This window comes from Oryctolagus cuniculus, chromosome 15 (assembly GCF_051225735.1).
Source record: "Oryctolagus cuniculus isolate XC-2025 breed Fujian yellow rabbit chromosome 15, ASM5122573v1, whole genome shotgun sequence".
Lineage (NCBI taxonomy): Eukaryota > Metazoa > Chordata > Mammalia > Lagomorpha > Leporidae > Oryctolagus > Oryctolagus cuniculus.
This window is the reverse complement of record NC_142881.1, coordinates 20,645,364-20,660,555: the sequence shown is the minus strand read 5'-3', so window position 1 is coordinate 20,660,555 and position 15,192 is coordinate 20,645,364. Positions and strand designations below refer to the sequence as shown.

The 15,192-nt window shown below is 38.4% G+C and overlaps 1 long non-coding RNA gene across 25 annotated transcripts in view; it reads right to left on the bottom strand.

Moving 5' to 3' along the window:
- LOC149121928 (uncharacterized) overlaps positions 1-15,192 on the bottom strand; it is a 352,265-nt gene that overhangs the window by 322,329 nt on the left and 14,744 nt on the right. The window lies entirely within an intron of this gene.

Below are 15,192 nucleotides of genomic sequence, written 5' to 3'. Positions count from 1 at the left end.
CACAGAACTATAATTAAAACATACAGGTACTGCTTTTCATTCAGAAAGGTAGCACAAGTATTTATTGATAATACCCCCCTCATGATAATAATGAGGCAATAAAATTAGCATTGCATAATTATGTGGCCAGCAGCACTATCAACAGCTGCCACTTTTCAAGAAAGTACAGTGACATTCACAACTCATTCTCTCCTTAAAATTTTTTATTAATACAAAGAGAACACATTTTATGCATTCCATAAGTGCAGTTCCATGAAAACCATCACTTCCCTCAATCATTTGCTTCTCCTCTAACCCCTCTTCCTCCCTCCACTCTCTTTATCAGTTTTGGCAATGATGTAATTTTAGTTCACTCTATATTTGCAGGCTTATTTTGCCACTAATCATAATAGTCAACAAGTAAAAAGTAGGAAGGCCACAATTCCACAGGAGTATAAACACAAGCTAAAAATGACAATCATATCCCAAAGTGACCATTTCATTCCTATACTTTTTTTTTATTCTATATTACTTGCTTCATATCAGTGAAAATGTATGGTATTTGTCTTTTCAGGATTGACTTATTTCAGTAAGTATAATCATTTCTGGTTGCATCTATCCTGTTGCAAAGAACAGGATTTCATTTTTTTAAGGCTGAGTAGCATTCCATAGTGTATATATACTATGTTTTCTTATTCATTCATCAGTTGATAGATATCTGGGTTGATTCCATATCTTAGTGATTATTAATTGAGCTACAATAAACATCGGGGTACAACTAACTGTTTTGTATGCTGATTTCATTTCCTTTGGGTAAATTCCCATGAGTGGGACTGCTGGGTCATATGGTAGATCTATTTTCAGCTCTCTGAGGAATCTCCATACTTTCTTCCATAATGTTTACACTAGTTTACATTTTTCTCCATATCCAAATCAGCATTTATTGTTTCTTGATTTCTGTATGATAGCTACTCCAGTTGAGGTGAAGTAAAACCTCATTGTGATTTTGATCTGTATTTCCCTGATGTCTAGTGATCCTCTGCATTTTTTCATATGTCTGTTGGCCATTTGAATTTCATTCTTTGAATAAAGCCTATTCATGTCCTTTGCTCATTTCTTGACTGAATTGTTTGTTTTGTTGCTGAGTTTGAGTTTGTTATAGATGCTGGACATTAATTCTAAATCAGTTGCATAGTTCACATTAAATATTTTCTCCATTCTATTGGTTGCCTCCTCACTTTGTTCAGTGTTTCCTTTGCAGAAGCTGCTTAGCTTGATGTAATTCAATTTGTTTATTTGCTTATTTTTGCTTTAATTGCCTGTGCTTCTGGGATCTTTTCCTAGAAGTCTCTACCTATGCCAATATCTTAGAGTTTCTCCAATGTTCTCTAGTAATTTGATTGTATCAGTTCATAGATTTAGATCCTTGATCCATTTTGAGTTGATTTTTGTATAAGGTGTAAGGTAGTGGTCTTGTTTCATATTTCTACATGCAGAGATTCCATTTTCCCAGAACTGTTTGGTGAAGAGACTGTCCTTTCTCCAGGGATTGATTTCAGCTCATTTGTCAAAGATCAGTAGGCTATAGATGCATGGATTAATTGATCAGGTTTATATTCCCTTTTTTTTTTTTTTTTTTTTTTTTTTTTTTTTCTTGACAGGTAGAGTTATAGACAGTGAGGGAGAGAGACAGAGAGAAAGGTCTTCCTTCCACTGGTGCACCCTCCAAATGGCCGCTATGGCCGGAACTACACCAATCTGAAGCCAGGAGCCAGGTGCTTCCTCCTGGTCTCCCATGGGGTGCAGGGCCGAAGGACTTGTGCCACCCTCCATTGCCCTCCTGGGCCACAGCAGAGAGCTGGACTGGAAAAGGAGCAACCGGGACTAGAACCCGGCACCCATATGGGATGTCGGTGCCGCAGACGGAGGATTAACCAAGTGAGCCATGGCACTGGCCCCAGGTTTATATTCTGTTCCATTTTTCTACATGTTTACTTTTGTGCCAGTACCAGGCTGTTTTGATTATAACTGTCCTGTAGTAGGTCTTGAAGTCTAGTATTGTGACGCCTACAGATTTGCTTTTGTTGTTTAAGATTTCTTTAGCTATTTGGGGTCTCCTGTGTTTCCATATGAAGTTAACATCATTTCCTCTAGCTCTTAGACGAATGTCATTGGTATTTTGATTGGGATCACATTGAATCTACAAATTGCTTTTGGTAGTATAGATATTTTGGTAATATTAATTCTATCAATCCATGAATGTGGAAGATTTTTCCAATTTTTTTTGTGCTTTCTATTTCTTTAATGTTTTGTAATTTCCATTATAGAGATCTTTCACTTTCTTAAATTTATTCCAAAGTATTTAAAATTTTTGTAGCTATTGTTAATTAGACTTATCTTACAAGTTCTTTCTCAGCCATGGTGTTTTCTGTGTATACAGACTATTGATTTTTGTGTGTTAATGTTATATCTTGCAACCAAACTCTTTTACGAGTTCCAATAGTCTCTTAGTGGAGGTCTTTTTGGTCACCTATATAGAGAGTAATGTCATCTGCAAATAGGGGTAATTTGACTCCCTTCTTCCCAATTTGTATCCCGTTGACTTCTTTTTCTTCCCTACTAGCTCTGGATAAAACTTCCGGGACTATATTGAATAACAATGGTGAAAGTGGGCATCCTTGTTTAGTTTTGGATCTTAGTGGGAATGCTTCCATCTTTTCTACATTCAATAAGATGCTAGCTGTTGATTTGTTATAAGTTACCTTGATTATGTTGGGGAATGTTCCTTCTATACCCAATTTGCTTGATGTTTTTATCATGAAAGGATGTTATATTTTATCAAATGCTTTCTCTGCATCTATTGATAATCATATGGTTTTTATTCAAGTTATTAATGTAACTTATCACATTTATTGATTTGCTTATGTTGAACCATTCCTGCATACCTGGGATAAATCCTACTTGGTTTAGTTGAATTATCTTGTGTTGCTGGATTCACTTAGCTAGTATTTTGTTGAGGATTTTTGCATCCAGGTTCATCATAGATATTGGTCTATAGTTCTCTTTCTCTGTTGCATCTTTTCTGGTTATGAAATTAAGGTGATGCTGGCCTCATAAAAGGAGTTTGGGAGGATTCCCTCCCTTTCAATTGTATTGAGTAACTTAACAAGAATTGGAATTAGTATAATGGAAATATTTCTTATAAAATGCAATGGAAAACAAATTATGTACATAACTATACTCATTGCAAGTTTGTTATGAAATGACCGACAGTTTCATTTTTCTAAGTTTTATTTTTGATTGGTTTTTGAAAAGCAGAGAGAGAAACAGAGGTAGAAACAGACAGCAGAATTCTCACATATGCTCTACTAAGAGACTATTGGAACTCATAGAAGAGTTTGGCAAAGTAGCAGGGTATAAAATCAATGCACAAAAATCAATAGCCTTTGTATACACAGACAATGCCATGGCTAAGAAAGAACTTCTAAGATCAATCCCATTCACAATAGCTACAAAAACAATCAAATACCTTGGAATAAACTTAACCAAGGACATTAAAGATCTCTATGATGAAAATTACAAAACCTTAAAGAAAGAAATAGAAGAGGATACCAAAAAATGGAAAAAATCTTCCATGCTCATGGATTGGAAGAATCAATATCATCAAAATGTCCATTCTCCCAAAAGCAATTTATAGATTCAATGCAATACCAATCAAGATACCGAAGACCTTCTTCTCAGATCTAGAAAAAATGATGCTGAAATTCATATGGAGACACAGGAGACCTCGAATAGCTAAAGCAATCTTGTACAACAAAAACGAAGCTGGAGGCATCACGATACCAGATTTCAGGACATACTACAGGGCAGTTGTTATCAAAACAGCATGGTACTGGTACAGAAACAGAGGATAGACCAATGGAACAGAATTGAAACACCAGAAATCAATCCAAACATCTACAGCCAACTCATATTTGATCCAGGGTCCAAAACCAATCCCTGGATTAATGACAATCTATTCAATAAATGGTGCTGGGAAAATTGGATTTCCACGTGCAGAATCATGAAGCAAGACCTCTACCTTTCATCTTACACAAAAATCCACTCAACATGGATTAAAGACTTAAATCTATGACCTGACACCATCAAATTATTAGAGAGCATTGGAAAAACCCTGAAAGATATAGGTATCGGCAATGACTTCTTGGAAAACACCCCAGAAGCACAGGCAGACAAAGCCAAAATTAACATTTGGGATTGCATCAAATTGAGAAGTTTCTGTGCAGCAAAAGAAACAGTCAGGAAAGTGAAGAGACAATCGACAGAATGGGAAAAAATATTTGCAAACTATGCTACAGATAAAGGGTTGATAACCAGAATCTACAAAGAAATCAAGAAACTCCACAACATCAAAACCAACAACCCACTTAAGAGATGGGCCAAGGACCTCAATAGACATTTTTCAAAAGAGGAAATCCAAATGGCCAAAAGACACATGAAAAAATGTTCAAGATCACTAGCAATCAGGGAAATGCAAATCAAAACCACAATGAGGTTCCACCTCACCCCGGTTAGAATGGCTCACATTCAGAAATCTACCAACAATAGATGCTGGCGAGGATGTGGGGAAAAAGGGACACTAACCCACTGTTGGTGGGAATGCAAACTGGTTAAGCCACTATTGAAGTCAGTCTGGAGATTCTTCAGAAACCTGAATATAACCCTACCATTCAACCCAGCCATCCCACTCCTTGGAATTTACCCAAAGGAAATGAAATTGGCAAACAAAAAAGCAGTCTGCACATTAATGTTTATTGCATCTCAATTCACAATAGCTAAGACCTGGAACCAACCCAAATGCCCATCAACAGTAGACTGGATAAAGAAATTATGGGACATGTACTCTATTGAATACTATACAGCAGTCAAAAACAACGAAACCCAGTCATTTGCAACAAGATGGAGGAATTTGGAAAACATCATGCTGAGTGAATTAAGCCAGTCCCAAAGGGACAAATATCATATGTTCTCCCTGTATGGCGATAACTAACTGAGCACCAAAGGGGAAACTTGTTGAAGTGAAATGGACACTATGAGAAACAGTGACTTGATCAGCTCTTGTCCTGATGGTTGATGTACAATGTAATACTTTATCCATTTTAGTATTTTTTTTTGTTCTAGTACCATTGGTTGAACTCTGTAATTAACACACAATTGTTCTTAGGTGTTTAAATTTTAACTGAAAAGTGATCCCTGTTAGGAATTTGGAAAACATTATGTTGAGTGAAATAAGCCAATCCCAAAGGGACAAATACCACTTGTTCTCCTTGATAGGTGACAACTAACTGAGCACCAAATAGGAAACCTGTTAAAGTGAAATGAACACTATGAGAAACGGTGACTTGATCAGCCCTCACCCTGACTGTTGATGAGCAGCTTAATATGTTATCCCTCTTAGTATTTTTGTTTGTTTGTTCTACTTAATACTTTTGGTTGAATACTGTAGTCAATACACAATTCTTCTTAAGTGCTGAAACTTAACTGAAAAGTGATTGCTGCTAAATATAAGAGTGGGAATAAGAGAGGGAAGAGATGTGCAATTCGGGACATGCTCAAGCTGACTTACCTCAAACAGTAGAGTTAGAAACATACCAGGGGATTCCAATTCAATCCCATCAAGGTGGCATGTACCAATGCCATCTCACTAGTCCCAGTGATCAATTTCTGTTCACAATTGATAGTAATGATAGGACTAAGAGTCAAAGGGATCACATAAACAAGAATAGTGTCTGCAAATACTAGCTGATAGAATAAAAAAGGGAGAGAATGGTCCAACATGGGAAGTAAGATACACAGCAGACCCACAGAATGGCAAATGTCCTAACAGCACTCTGGCCTCATAATCAGCCCTTAAGGCATGAGGATCCGGCTGAAATGCCCATGAGAGTATTTCAGGCATGGAAAGCCAAGACACTCTGGGGGGGAAAAAAAAAACTAAATGAAAGATCTCCATGAGTGAGATCCCAGTGGAAAGAATGGGTCATCAAAGAAGGAGGTACCTTTCTCTGAAGGGAGGAGAGAACTTCCACTTTGACCATGGCCTTGTCTAAAAATGATCAGAGTCAGTGAACTCAAAAGGCCTCCATAGCCTTGGCAGCTCATGACAAGAGCCTAGGGTGATTACTGAGGCCATAAACAAGAGTGTCAATTTGTTAAGTCAACAACAGGAGTCACTGTGCACTTACTCCTCATGTAGGATTTTTGTCCTTAGTGTGCTGTACATTGAGATCTAATGCTATAACTAGTACTCAAACAGTATTTTTCACTTTATGTTTCTGTGTGGGAGCAAACTGTTGAAAGCTTTACTTAATGTATGCTAAACTGATCTTCTGTATATAAAGAGAATCGAAAATGAATCTTGATATGAATGGAAGGGGAGAGGGAGTGGATAAGGGGAGGGTTGCAGGTTGGAGGGACGTTATGGGGGGGAAGCCATTGTAATCCATAAGCTGTACTTTGGAAATTTATATTCATTAAATAAAAGTTAAAAAAAAAAAAAGATCAGAGTCCGCAAACTCAAAAGGCTTCCATAGCCTTGGAAACTCAGGAGAAGTGCCTAGGGTGATTACTGACGCCATAAACAAGAGTGTCAATTGTTAAATCAACAACAGGAGTCACTGTGTACTTACTCGCCATGTAGGATCTCTGTCCTTAATGTGCTGTACATTGTGAATTAATGCTATAACTAGTACTCAAACAGTACTTTACACTTTGTGTTTCTGTGCAGGTGCAAACTGTTGAAAGCTTTACTTAATATATACTAAATTGATCTTCTGTATATAAAGATAATTGAAAGTGAATGGGATGGGAGAGGGAGTGGGAGATGGGAGGGTTGCGGCTGTGAGGGAACTTTTTGGGGGAGAAAGCCACTGCAATCCAAAAGCTTTACTTTGTAAATTTATATTTATTAAATAAAAGTTAAAAAAATTTTATATTATTAAAAAAAAAAGAATTCTCCCATATGATGATTCACTCTCTAAATACCCACAATAGTAGGGGCTGGGCCAAGCCAAGGCCAGGAGATGGGAATTTAATCTGCTTCTCCCTCATGGGTGGCAAGTACCCAAATATTGAGTCATGACCTGTTGCATACCAAGGGGTGCATTATCATAAAGCTAGAGTTAAGAGCAGTTCTGGGACTAAAACACAGACACTCCAATGTGAGATGCAGGCAACTCTGATGGTATCTTAACTAATGCACCAAATACCAACCTCTTACCTACAGTTTTAACAGAGGAATTGTTGAATCTATCATTTAACACTGACACTATTGAGTATGATCCAGAAATTCTACATGATGGTCAGAGACATGTGATATGGATTTTTCTTATGATATGTAAATTAAAACAGAAGGATGCTCTAACAGCCACAGTTTTCTCCCTGAACACTAGGAATCCGGTCCAGTCAATTTCACCACAAAACAATTTGATTGAAATAAGATAATTCAGTAAAACCTGGAAAATTAGCATAGATGGCTCTCTAGCCAGGACCATGACAGCAGTCCAGAGAAGACAATATGGTAGCTCTTCACAAGGCATAGAAGCTCAGCCTGTACTTGCTGTCAACCCTGCACGGCAGCCTAGAGACACTAGTACCACTGGCTCCAGAACTTGTACATGGCTGCCCCCAAATGTCACCGTCAGCTGCACAGCCCCTGCATCTTCTGGTCACCAGCTTTTAATTCAAGTCTGAGGTGGGTGGTGCCCAGCTGTTCATGAGCTTTAGTGGCTGCTGGGACATTGAGGATCTGGGATTTGCAGACATCACAGTGAGAAGAAAATCTTCCAAAGATTTTTAACAAAGAATATTTACATGCTGAGTAACCAAGAAAAGACATTATAAATTTCCACTGAAAACAAACAAAAATACAATTCTATGATAAAAACCAGTAAAAATGGTCTACTACAGAAGAAGTGAACAGGACAAAATTTATCCATAAAAGTTTGTGTGATTTTCCCCATTTTTCCTAATATCCTATATTTGAGAATGAAATATCCTATTAAAACATTTTTCTTAGCTTCTAAGGACTAGCAAAATAAATCACTGAAAATGTAACATATCTAAAGATATTTATTCAGAAGGAGATACCTTTCTCTGAAGGGAGGAGAGAACTTCCAATTTGATTATGGCCTTGCCTAAACAAGGTCAGAGTTTGTGAACTCAAGAGGCTTCCATAGCATTGGCAGCTCATGACAAGAGTCTCAGGTGATTACTGATGTCATGGATAAGAGTGCCAATTGTTAAATCAACAACAGGAGTCACTGTGCAGTTGCTCCCCATGTAGGACCTCTGTCCTTAATGTGTTGTGCTATGAGATGGTAAAACCAATCTTCAAACAGTACTTTATACTTTGTGTGTCTGTGGGTGCAAACTGTTGAAATCTTTACTCAGGATAGAGTTGATCTTCGTATATAAAGATAGTTAAAAACGAATCTTGGTGAAGAATGGGATCAGAGAGGGAGTAGGAGATGGGATGGTTTGCAGGTGGGAGGGTGGTTACGGTGCGGGGGGGCGGAGAACTGCTACAATCCAAAAGTTGTACTTTTGTTTACTTTTTTAACTTTTATTTAATAAATATAAATTTCCAAAGTACAGCTTTGGATTACAGTGGCTTCCCCACCCCCATAACTTCTCTCCCACCCACAACCATCCCATCTCCCACTCCCTCTCCCATTCCATTCACATCAAGATTCATTTTCAATTCTCTTTGTATACAGAAGATCAATTTAGTATATACTAAGTAAAGATTTCAACAGTTTGCACCCACACAGAAACACAAAGTGAAAAGTACTGTTTGAGTACTAGTTATAGCATTAATTCACATTGAACAACACATTACAGACACAGATCCTACATGAGGAGTAAGTTCACAATGACTCCTGTTGTTGACATAACAAATTGACACTCTCATTTATGGCATCAGTAATCACCCGAGGCTCTTGTCATGGGTTGCCAAGGCTATGGAAGGCTTTTGAGTTCACCGACTCTGATCATATTTAGACAAGGTCGTAGTCAAAGTGGAAGTTCTCTCCTCCCTTCAGAGAAATGTACCTCCTTCTTCGATGGCCCGTTCTTTCCACTGGGATCTCACTCACAGAGATCTTTCATTTAGGTTTTTCAAAAGTTGTACTTTTGAAATTTATATTTATTAAATAAAAGTTTTCTATTAAAAAAAATAATGACATTTACTCTCCCAGGGTTCTGGAAAGCAGAATTCCATACTCAGGATGTCAACAGGGCCATGCTCCTCTGAACGTTCTAAACAAGAGTCCACCTTGCCTTTTCCTACCTTCAAGTGGTTGCTAGAAATCTTTGGCATTCCTTGACTTGTGGCTCTACCACCCACACATCTTCATGTGACTTCATCAGTAAAGACCCTATTTGCAAGGTCCAGATGTACATGAATATTGGGGAGACAATATTCAAGTACATTATTTTCAGGTTTTTTTCCTTTTTTTTTTTTTTTTTTTTTTTGAGACAAAGAAGAATTACCTTGTCAAGGATTGCCTTATATTTATTTGGAATCCAAATCTACCTGCTATCATAAACACGTAGGATAAAACCCAATATACATTGGCATTAACAAACACTCGATGAATGGTGAAGAAAAGGAAAGTATTGGGGACAAATTGAAAACACATAAATTAAAAATAGATAGGAGAGACATGTGGCCTAATGGTGTACATGCTAGTATCCCGTATCAGTGTGCTTGGATTTGAGTCCCCTATCTGGCTCCTAATTCCAGCTTCCTGCTAATGTGTACCCTGGGAAGCAGCAAGTAAAGGCTCAAGTGCTTGGATCCTTGTCACCCATATGAGAGAACCAGCCCTTGCTGTTGCAGGCTTTTGGAGAGTGAACCAGCAAGATATCTATCTACTATCTAATAATCAATATCACTCACTCTCTCGCTCTCTTTTAAATAAACAAATAAAAATTTTAAAAATCAAAGAAACAAATCATTCTATGTGGAGATAACTTTTCAAGATCTAGTTACTTATTTGAAGGGCAGAGTTACAGAGCACTAGGAAGAGGCAGATCTTCTGTTGGCTTGTTTATTCCCCAAATGGCCTCGAGAGTCAGAGTTAGCAGGTCTAAGCCAGGAACTTGGACCATCTGGGTCTCCTATACAGGTGCCAGAGGGCCAAGTACTTGCACCACCTTCCACTACTTTCCTAGGCACATAAGCAGGGAGCTGGATCAGAAGTGGAGCACATATGGGATGCTGGCATTACAGGCAGTGACTTAACCCACTGTACCACAGTGCCATCCCCATGGAGATAATTTTTAAATCTCCCACAACTTCAGGGACAATTTCTTCAACTTTCTCACAGTCCATTTTGACAGAGTCATCTATTAAAGGACCTGACAAAATCAAGGTTGATATTCCCGCACAGGTATCACAGAAAACACCGCTTTGTAAATAGAACCATAATGGTAACCAAGGGGGTCGGGGCTGTGGTGCAGCGGGTTAATGCCCTGGCCTGAAGCACTGGCATCCCATATGGGCGCCAGTTCAATACTCAGCTGCTCCACTTCCCATCCAGCTCTCTGCTATGGCCTGGGAAAGTAACAGAAGATGGTCCAAGTCCTTAGGCCCCTGCACTCACGTGGGAGACCCAGAAGAAACTCCTGGCTCCTGGCTTCAGATCAGCACAGCTCCAGCCATTCTGGCCAATTGGGGAGTGAAGCATCAGGTGGAAGACCTCTCTCTCTCTCTCTCTCTCTCTCTCCCTCTCTCTCTCTCTCTGACTTTCAAATAAATAAATAAGTCTTCTTTAAAAAAATGGTAACAATAACAATAATAATCCATGAGCATTAGCTAAAATCCTTCAATGAAAGGATAGCTAAATATTAGGCAAAGCCACAAAATGGAATTTTGAATTTCATCAATAAGTGTTCTTTTGTTTTAAAAAGATAGGTAGTAGGTAGGTAGGTAGGTAGGTAGGTGAGTTAAAATAGCAGAAAAGTAAGGTTGCAAAAGTAGTTTAGGAGTGCTGAGTAGGTCATAAAAACAAGCAAATATCTAGGCTGGTAGACATGAAGGTTAAACAAGAATAGATAGGTAAATAGATGAAATTTACCTACAGACCTGTTTGTATAATCCTAGTTTCTACCTTCCAAAATTCTTAAGTTCTGACAGCACAATATCCTGAAGAAAAAAGTAAAATCATAAGGAGCATAAAGCTGCAATGGGATAAGATGAAATTTGAGACTCTAAACACAGGTTTAACTATCAGAAGGCAGAAAAGCAGAAACTAGCTAAACTAGCCACTATGTACTTAGTACATAAATTGAAAACATTCAAAATAGCATGCCCTAACCACATGGTGCATTCCAGTTCTGCACTCTCAGAATCCTTAATTACCCATCGCACTGTGGGACCTTTGATTCCCCATGGATTCCTGTGGCCCCAGGGAACCTGAAATCCAGCTCCTAGGAACACTCTTGCCAGTCAAAGGGCTCAGCTGTTTGGGAACAGAGCTCAGCAGGAAAGAGAAAAAAGGTCACATCTCAAAGGCTCTGAGTGACTTCACTTTTGCTATTAAAATCCTATTTATTCTGTTCCCAGGAAGTTCACAGTTTAAGCAAATAGTAATTACCTTTATGAGTAACAGTCGCAATCTATTAACTGTGTCTGAACAGTGTATGACTTATTTTTTAATAAATGCAATCCTACCACAGGGGCCATGGAAGAACATGGGAATATATTCGCAGAAGTCTCAAATCAAGAGAAGGAAAATTAATTTAAAACAGATCAATAGGTACAAGCATTGTGGAGCAGCAAGTTAAGTCATTGCTTGGGATGCCCACCTCTTATATCAAAGGGTCTGGTTCAAGTTCCAGCTACTCCAAACTTCCAACACAGCTTCCTGCTAATGTGCCAAAAAAGAGAGCAGATGATGACTTGAGTACTTGGGTCTTTGCCACCCATGTGGGGGATCCAGGTGGAATTCCTGGCTTTTGGCTTCAGCATGACCTAGTCACAGCAGCGTGGGCATTTGGGGGCTGAATCAGCAAATGTAAGATCTCTGTGTGTCTGTCCCTCCCTTGTTGCCACTTTGATTTTCAAATAAAAAAAATCTTTAATAATAAACAGGCCAATATATTAGTTTTATAATTCACCAAACATTATCAGCTGCCCAGATGCCATTCAAAACATTCCAAGATAGGGCCTTGCTTCCCATGAACTACCCATAATCTCAAGAGCAGACATTGGAGGAAAAAAAAATAAGATGAAGGCATATATCAGGAATAAAATGCATATCAGACAGGATGAATACAGCAGCAAGATAATTTTTAAATGTACTGAGCTAAAATAAAAAAGACATTCATTGTTTATGAAGGAGTTTGAAGATAAGCACGTGAGTGCATCAGCTCAGTGGCCATTTGAAACATCAAGTTCTTCACGTCCTATTCTGCCACCCTTAGAGAACTAGCTTGCCATTTAGTGTGTGCCTTCACTGTCACAAGACAGAAGCCAAAGCTCCAACACATTCAAGTCAAAAAGGAAGATTTCTTCTCATGAGAATTATACAAAACAAAACTATGAAACTAAGCAAATGTCTCTGGTCTTAAGTTCAAGTAAAAGACAGTTCCTTCCAACCTGTAAACTATTTATTGGGATTTCTAAATCTTTCCCAGAAAATGCATACACTCCCTTCACCTCCTAACCCATCAGTTCTCTTCATTTTTGACCAATAGGGAATTTGGCTACTCTTAGCTACAAGGGAGTTTGGGAAAATAAATATCAGGCAAAGGATAGCAAAGTTGTTACTGTCACTCCTCTTTCAAACCTCAAACACACACTGTGGAGTGCCAGCAAGGGGAAGGGGAACAGAAGTGAAAACTGCTTGCCAAGCAGCAACTGACAACGTCTCCGCAGGATTTTCACCATTGAAGCTATCCATTAATCTAGCCACGGACAAAGTGTCTCTAACAGAGGCACAATAGGCAACCTTTTAAGAGTGGGTGGATGAGTTTCCATGCTGCTGTCCTCAAAAAGAAAGAAGCAATTTCCCATATCGCTTATGAATTTGAAATCCATGATATGAAATTAGGACATTTATCCAGCTATATTTTTAATAGAAAACTAGTCTGGAAAGACTGTGGGAGCAGAGGTCAGAGGGAAGGTCCATGTTTTAATATAAACTTGGGAACTATGAAAGATAATGTAGTAAATAGCTACTGTTTATGTCAGTATTGTCCAAACAACCACATCACAAAAAATACCCATTGCTTCATGTAACACTCACTAATATCCCACAGAATATTCTTAGGGAACAGTTGACAACTTGTTTTCTTATTTCCATTACCCTGGGAGATGGGTAAAATTCCATTTCTTTACCTATTATTTTCTAAGAAGAGATCTTATGATTATATTACTGATAGCTCAGTGCACTGCTAATAGCTGTTCATCAAAGTATTTTTTTTCCTTTTCTCTTTGTAAGCCCAACCATGCTATGAGTCACGCTGGAGAGAATGAGCAATCTTAAACCTTCCCAATTAACAAGAATAAAGAATCTAACCATGCAGAGGCCAGACTGAAAGTAAAGTCATGCATATCTTGAATTGTAACACAACAAAAATACTATTACTTGATGAGATTTTGAGGGACTATGAAAAACAGTGACAGCCTGCTCAGGATGTGACTACTTTAATGAAAACTTTTATGTAAGTGATTTTTAAACGGGACTCTTGTCCAAATCTTGATGTGAATATAGTTTTCAAGGAGAGACAGAGCATAGAGACAGAAGATGGGAAGCTATGTCTTTTCAGCCTCCACGATTCTTCTCCTCCTTTGCTCCTTGATCTCACCACGCAGTCTCCTGGCAAATTCATGAACGATACTATGGTTGAAGAGATACCCTGTGAGAGGGCTCAGTAATATGGATCCCAACCTGGGTGGCCCAGCATGATAATAGACAAAAACTGTGTTATTTTCTATACATTTTAACTCCACTTTTCAAAGCAATTTTTTCCATTGCTTTCATTTGCTGATATAAATAGAGTAAGCAAAACCATAGTAGACCCATGGGTAGACATGACACTCAGAATTGATAATTATAGAACTTTTTTAACTCCATAGAAATCTTTCCTCACTGTAATGATTCTGTAGAATTACACTTTGATATTCTTTTAATAGAAACAATTCCACACAGGGTAAGGTATCAGAATGCGTTGCCAAGGTTAGTAAATTTTCCAGCAAAAAACAAACTCTGTCCTATATCAGTCAAAAAGGTCTTCATTGTTGGTTCTAGCCAATGATAAATAGATCTACTTCTGTGGATCTGAACAACAAGTAGGGCCAGTGAGTTTTAAAGCTCAGACTCCAGGCATGGGAAATTACCCATCTATCTCTTTCCTCCAAAACTCTAATTGTAAGTGATCCGCCAGAAATACTTGTTTTTCCTCTTGTTTATCTATCTCAGCCTGTAATGAGTCCCATGGGTCAACTGAAAAGCCACACATGGCTAAAGTCCCAGAAACTGGAAGATGACCAGTGCACAAATGCCAGGAATATAGATTTGGTAAAAAATTAGAATTCTCACCACCAAAGTAATAAACTTTCTTGCCCATTTTCCTTCCACTCAGAGCATCAATGCCAACCAGAAACACCTCACTACAGCTCAACCTCACATTTGAAAATTCTAACTTGATTGGACTTTCCTCTTCTTCTCATTCTGCTTACTCAAATTCATCTTTATCATCACTCCTTTCTTACACAAAGCCTCCCTAGCCCTTCCATCTCTTTCTTCATGCAATAAAGGGGTTTGCCGGTGGTGGAGCTGAGATCTGAGCACAGATCCGCCTCTCTGCCTCCCTTGGAGTCTCAAGCAAGAGAGGAGTTGTGATACTAACCCATAAGCTGGATATGAAAGTCCACACTTTCAATGTGCTCATCACTGCGGCCTCTAGAAAACACAGTGAGACATTGTTCCAAGCCCAGTAACGTTCCAGACTCTCACACAATTCAAATATGAATCACAAAAATGGTGGTGAATAGAGGGAAGGCTGCTAACCAGAAACCCTGAGAAAACACATCACCACCAAAATCAAGTAGCCGGTGGCTCCCTTGACTGTTTCAAACCCAAATCTCTGACAAGCTTCAAGCAAAGGATTAATATAAAATTATTATAAAATAATCATCACATT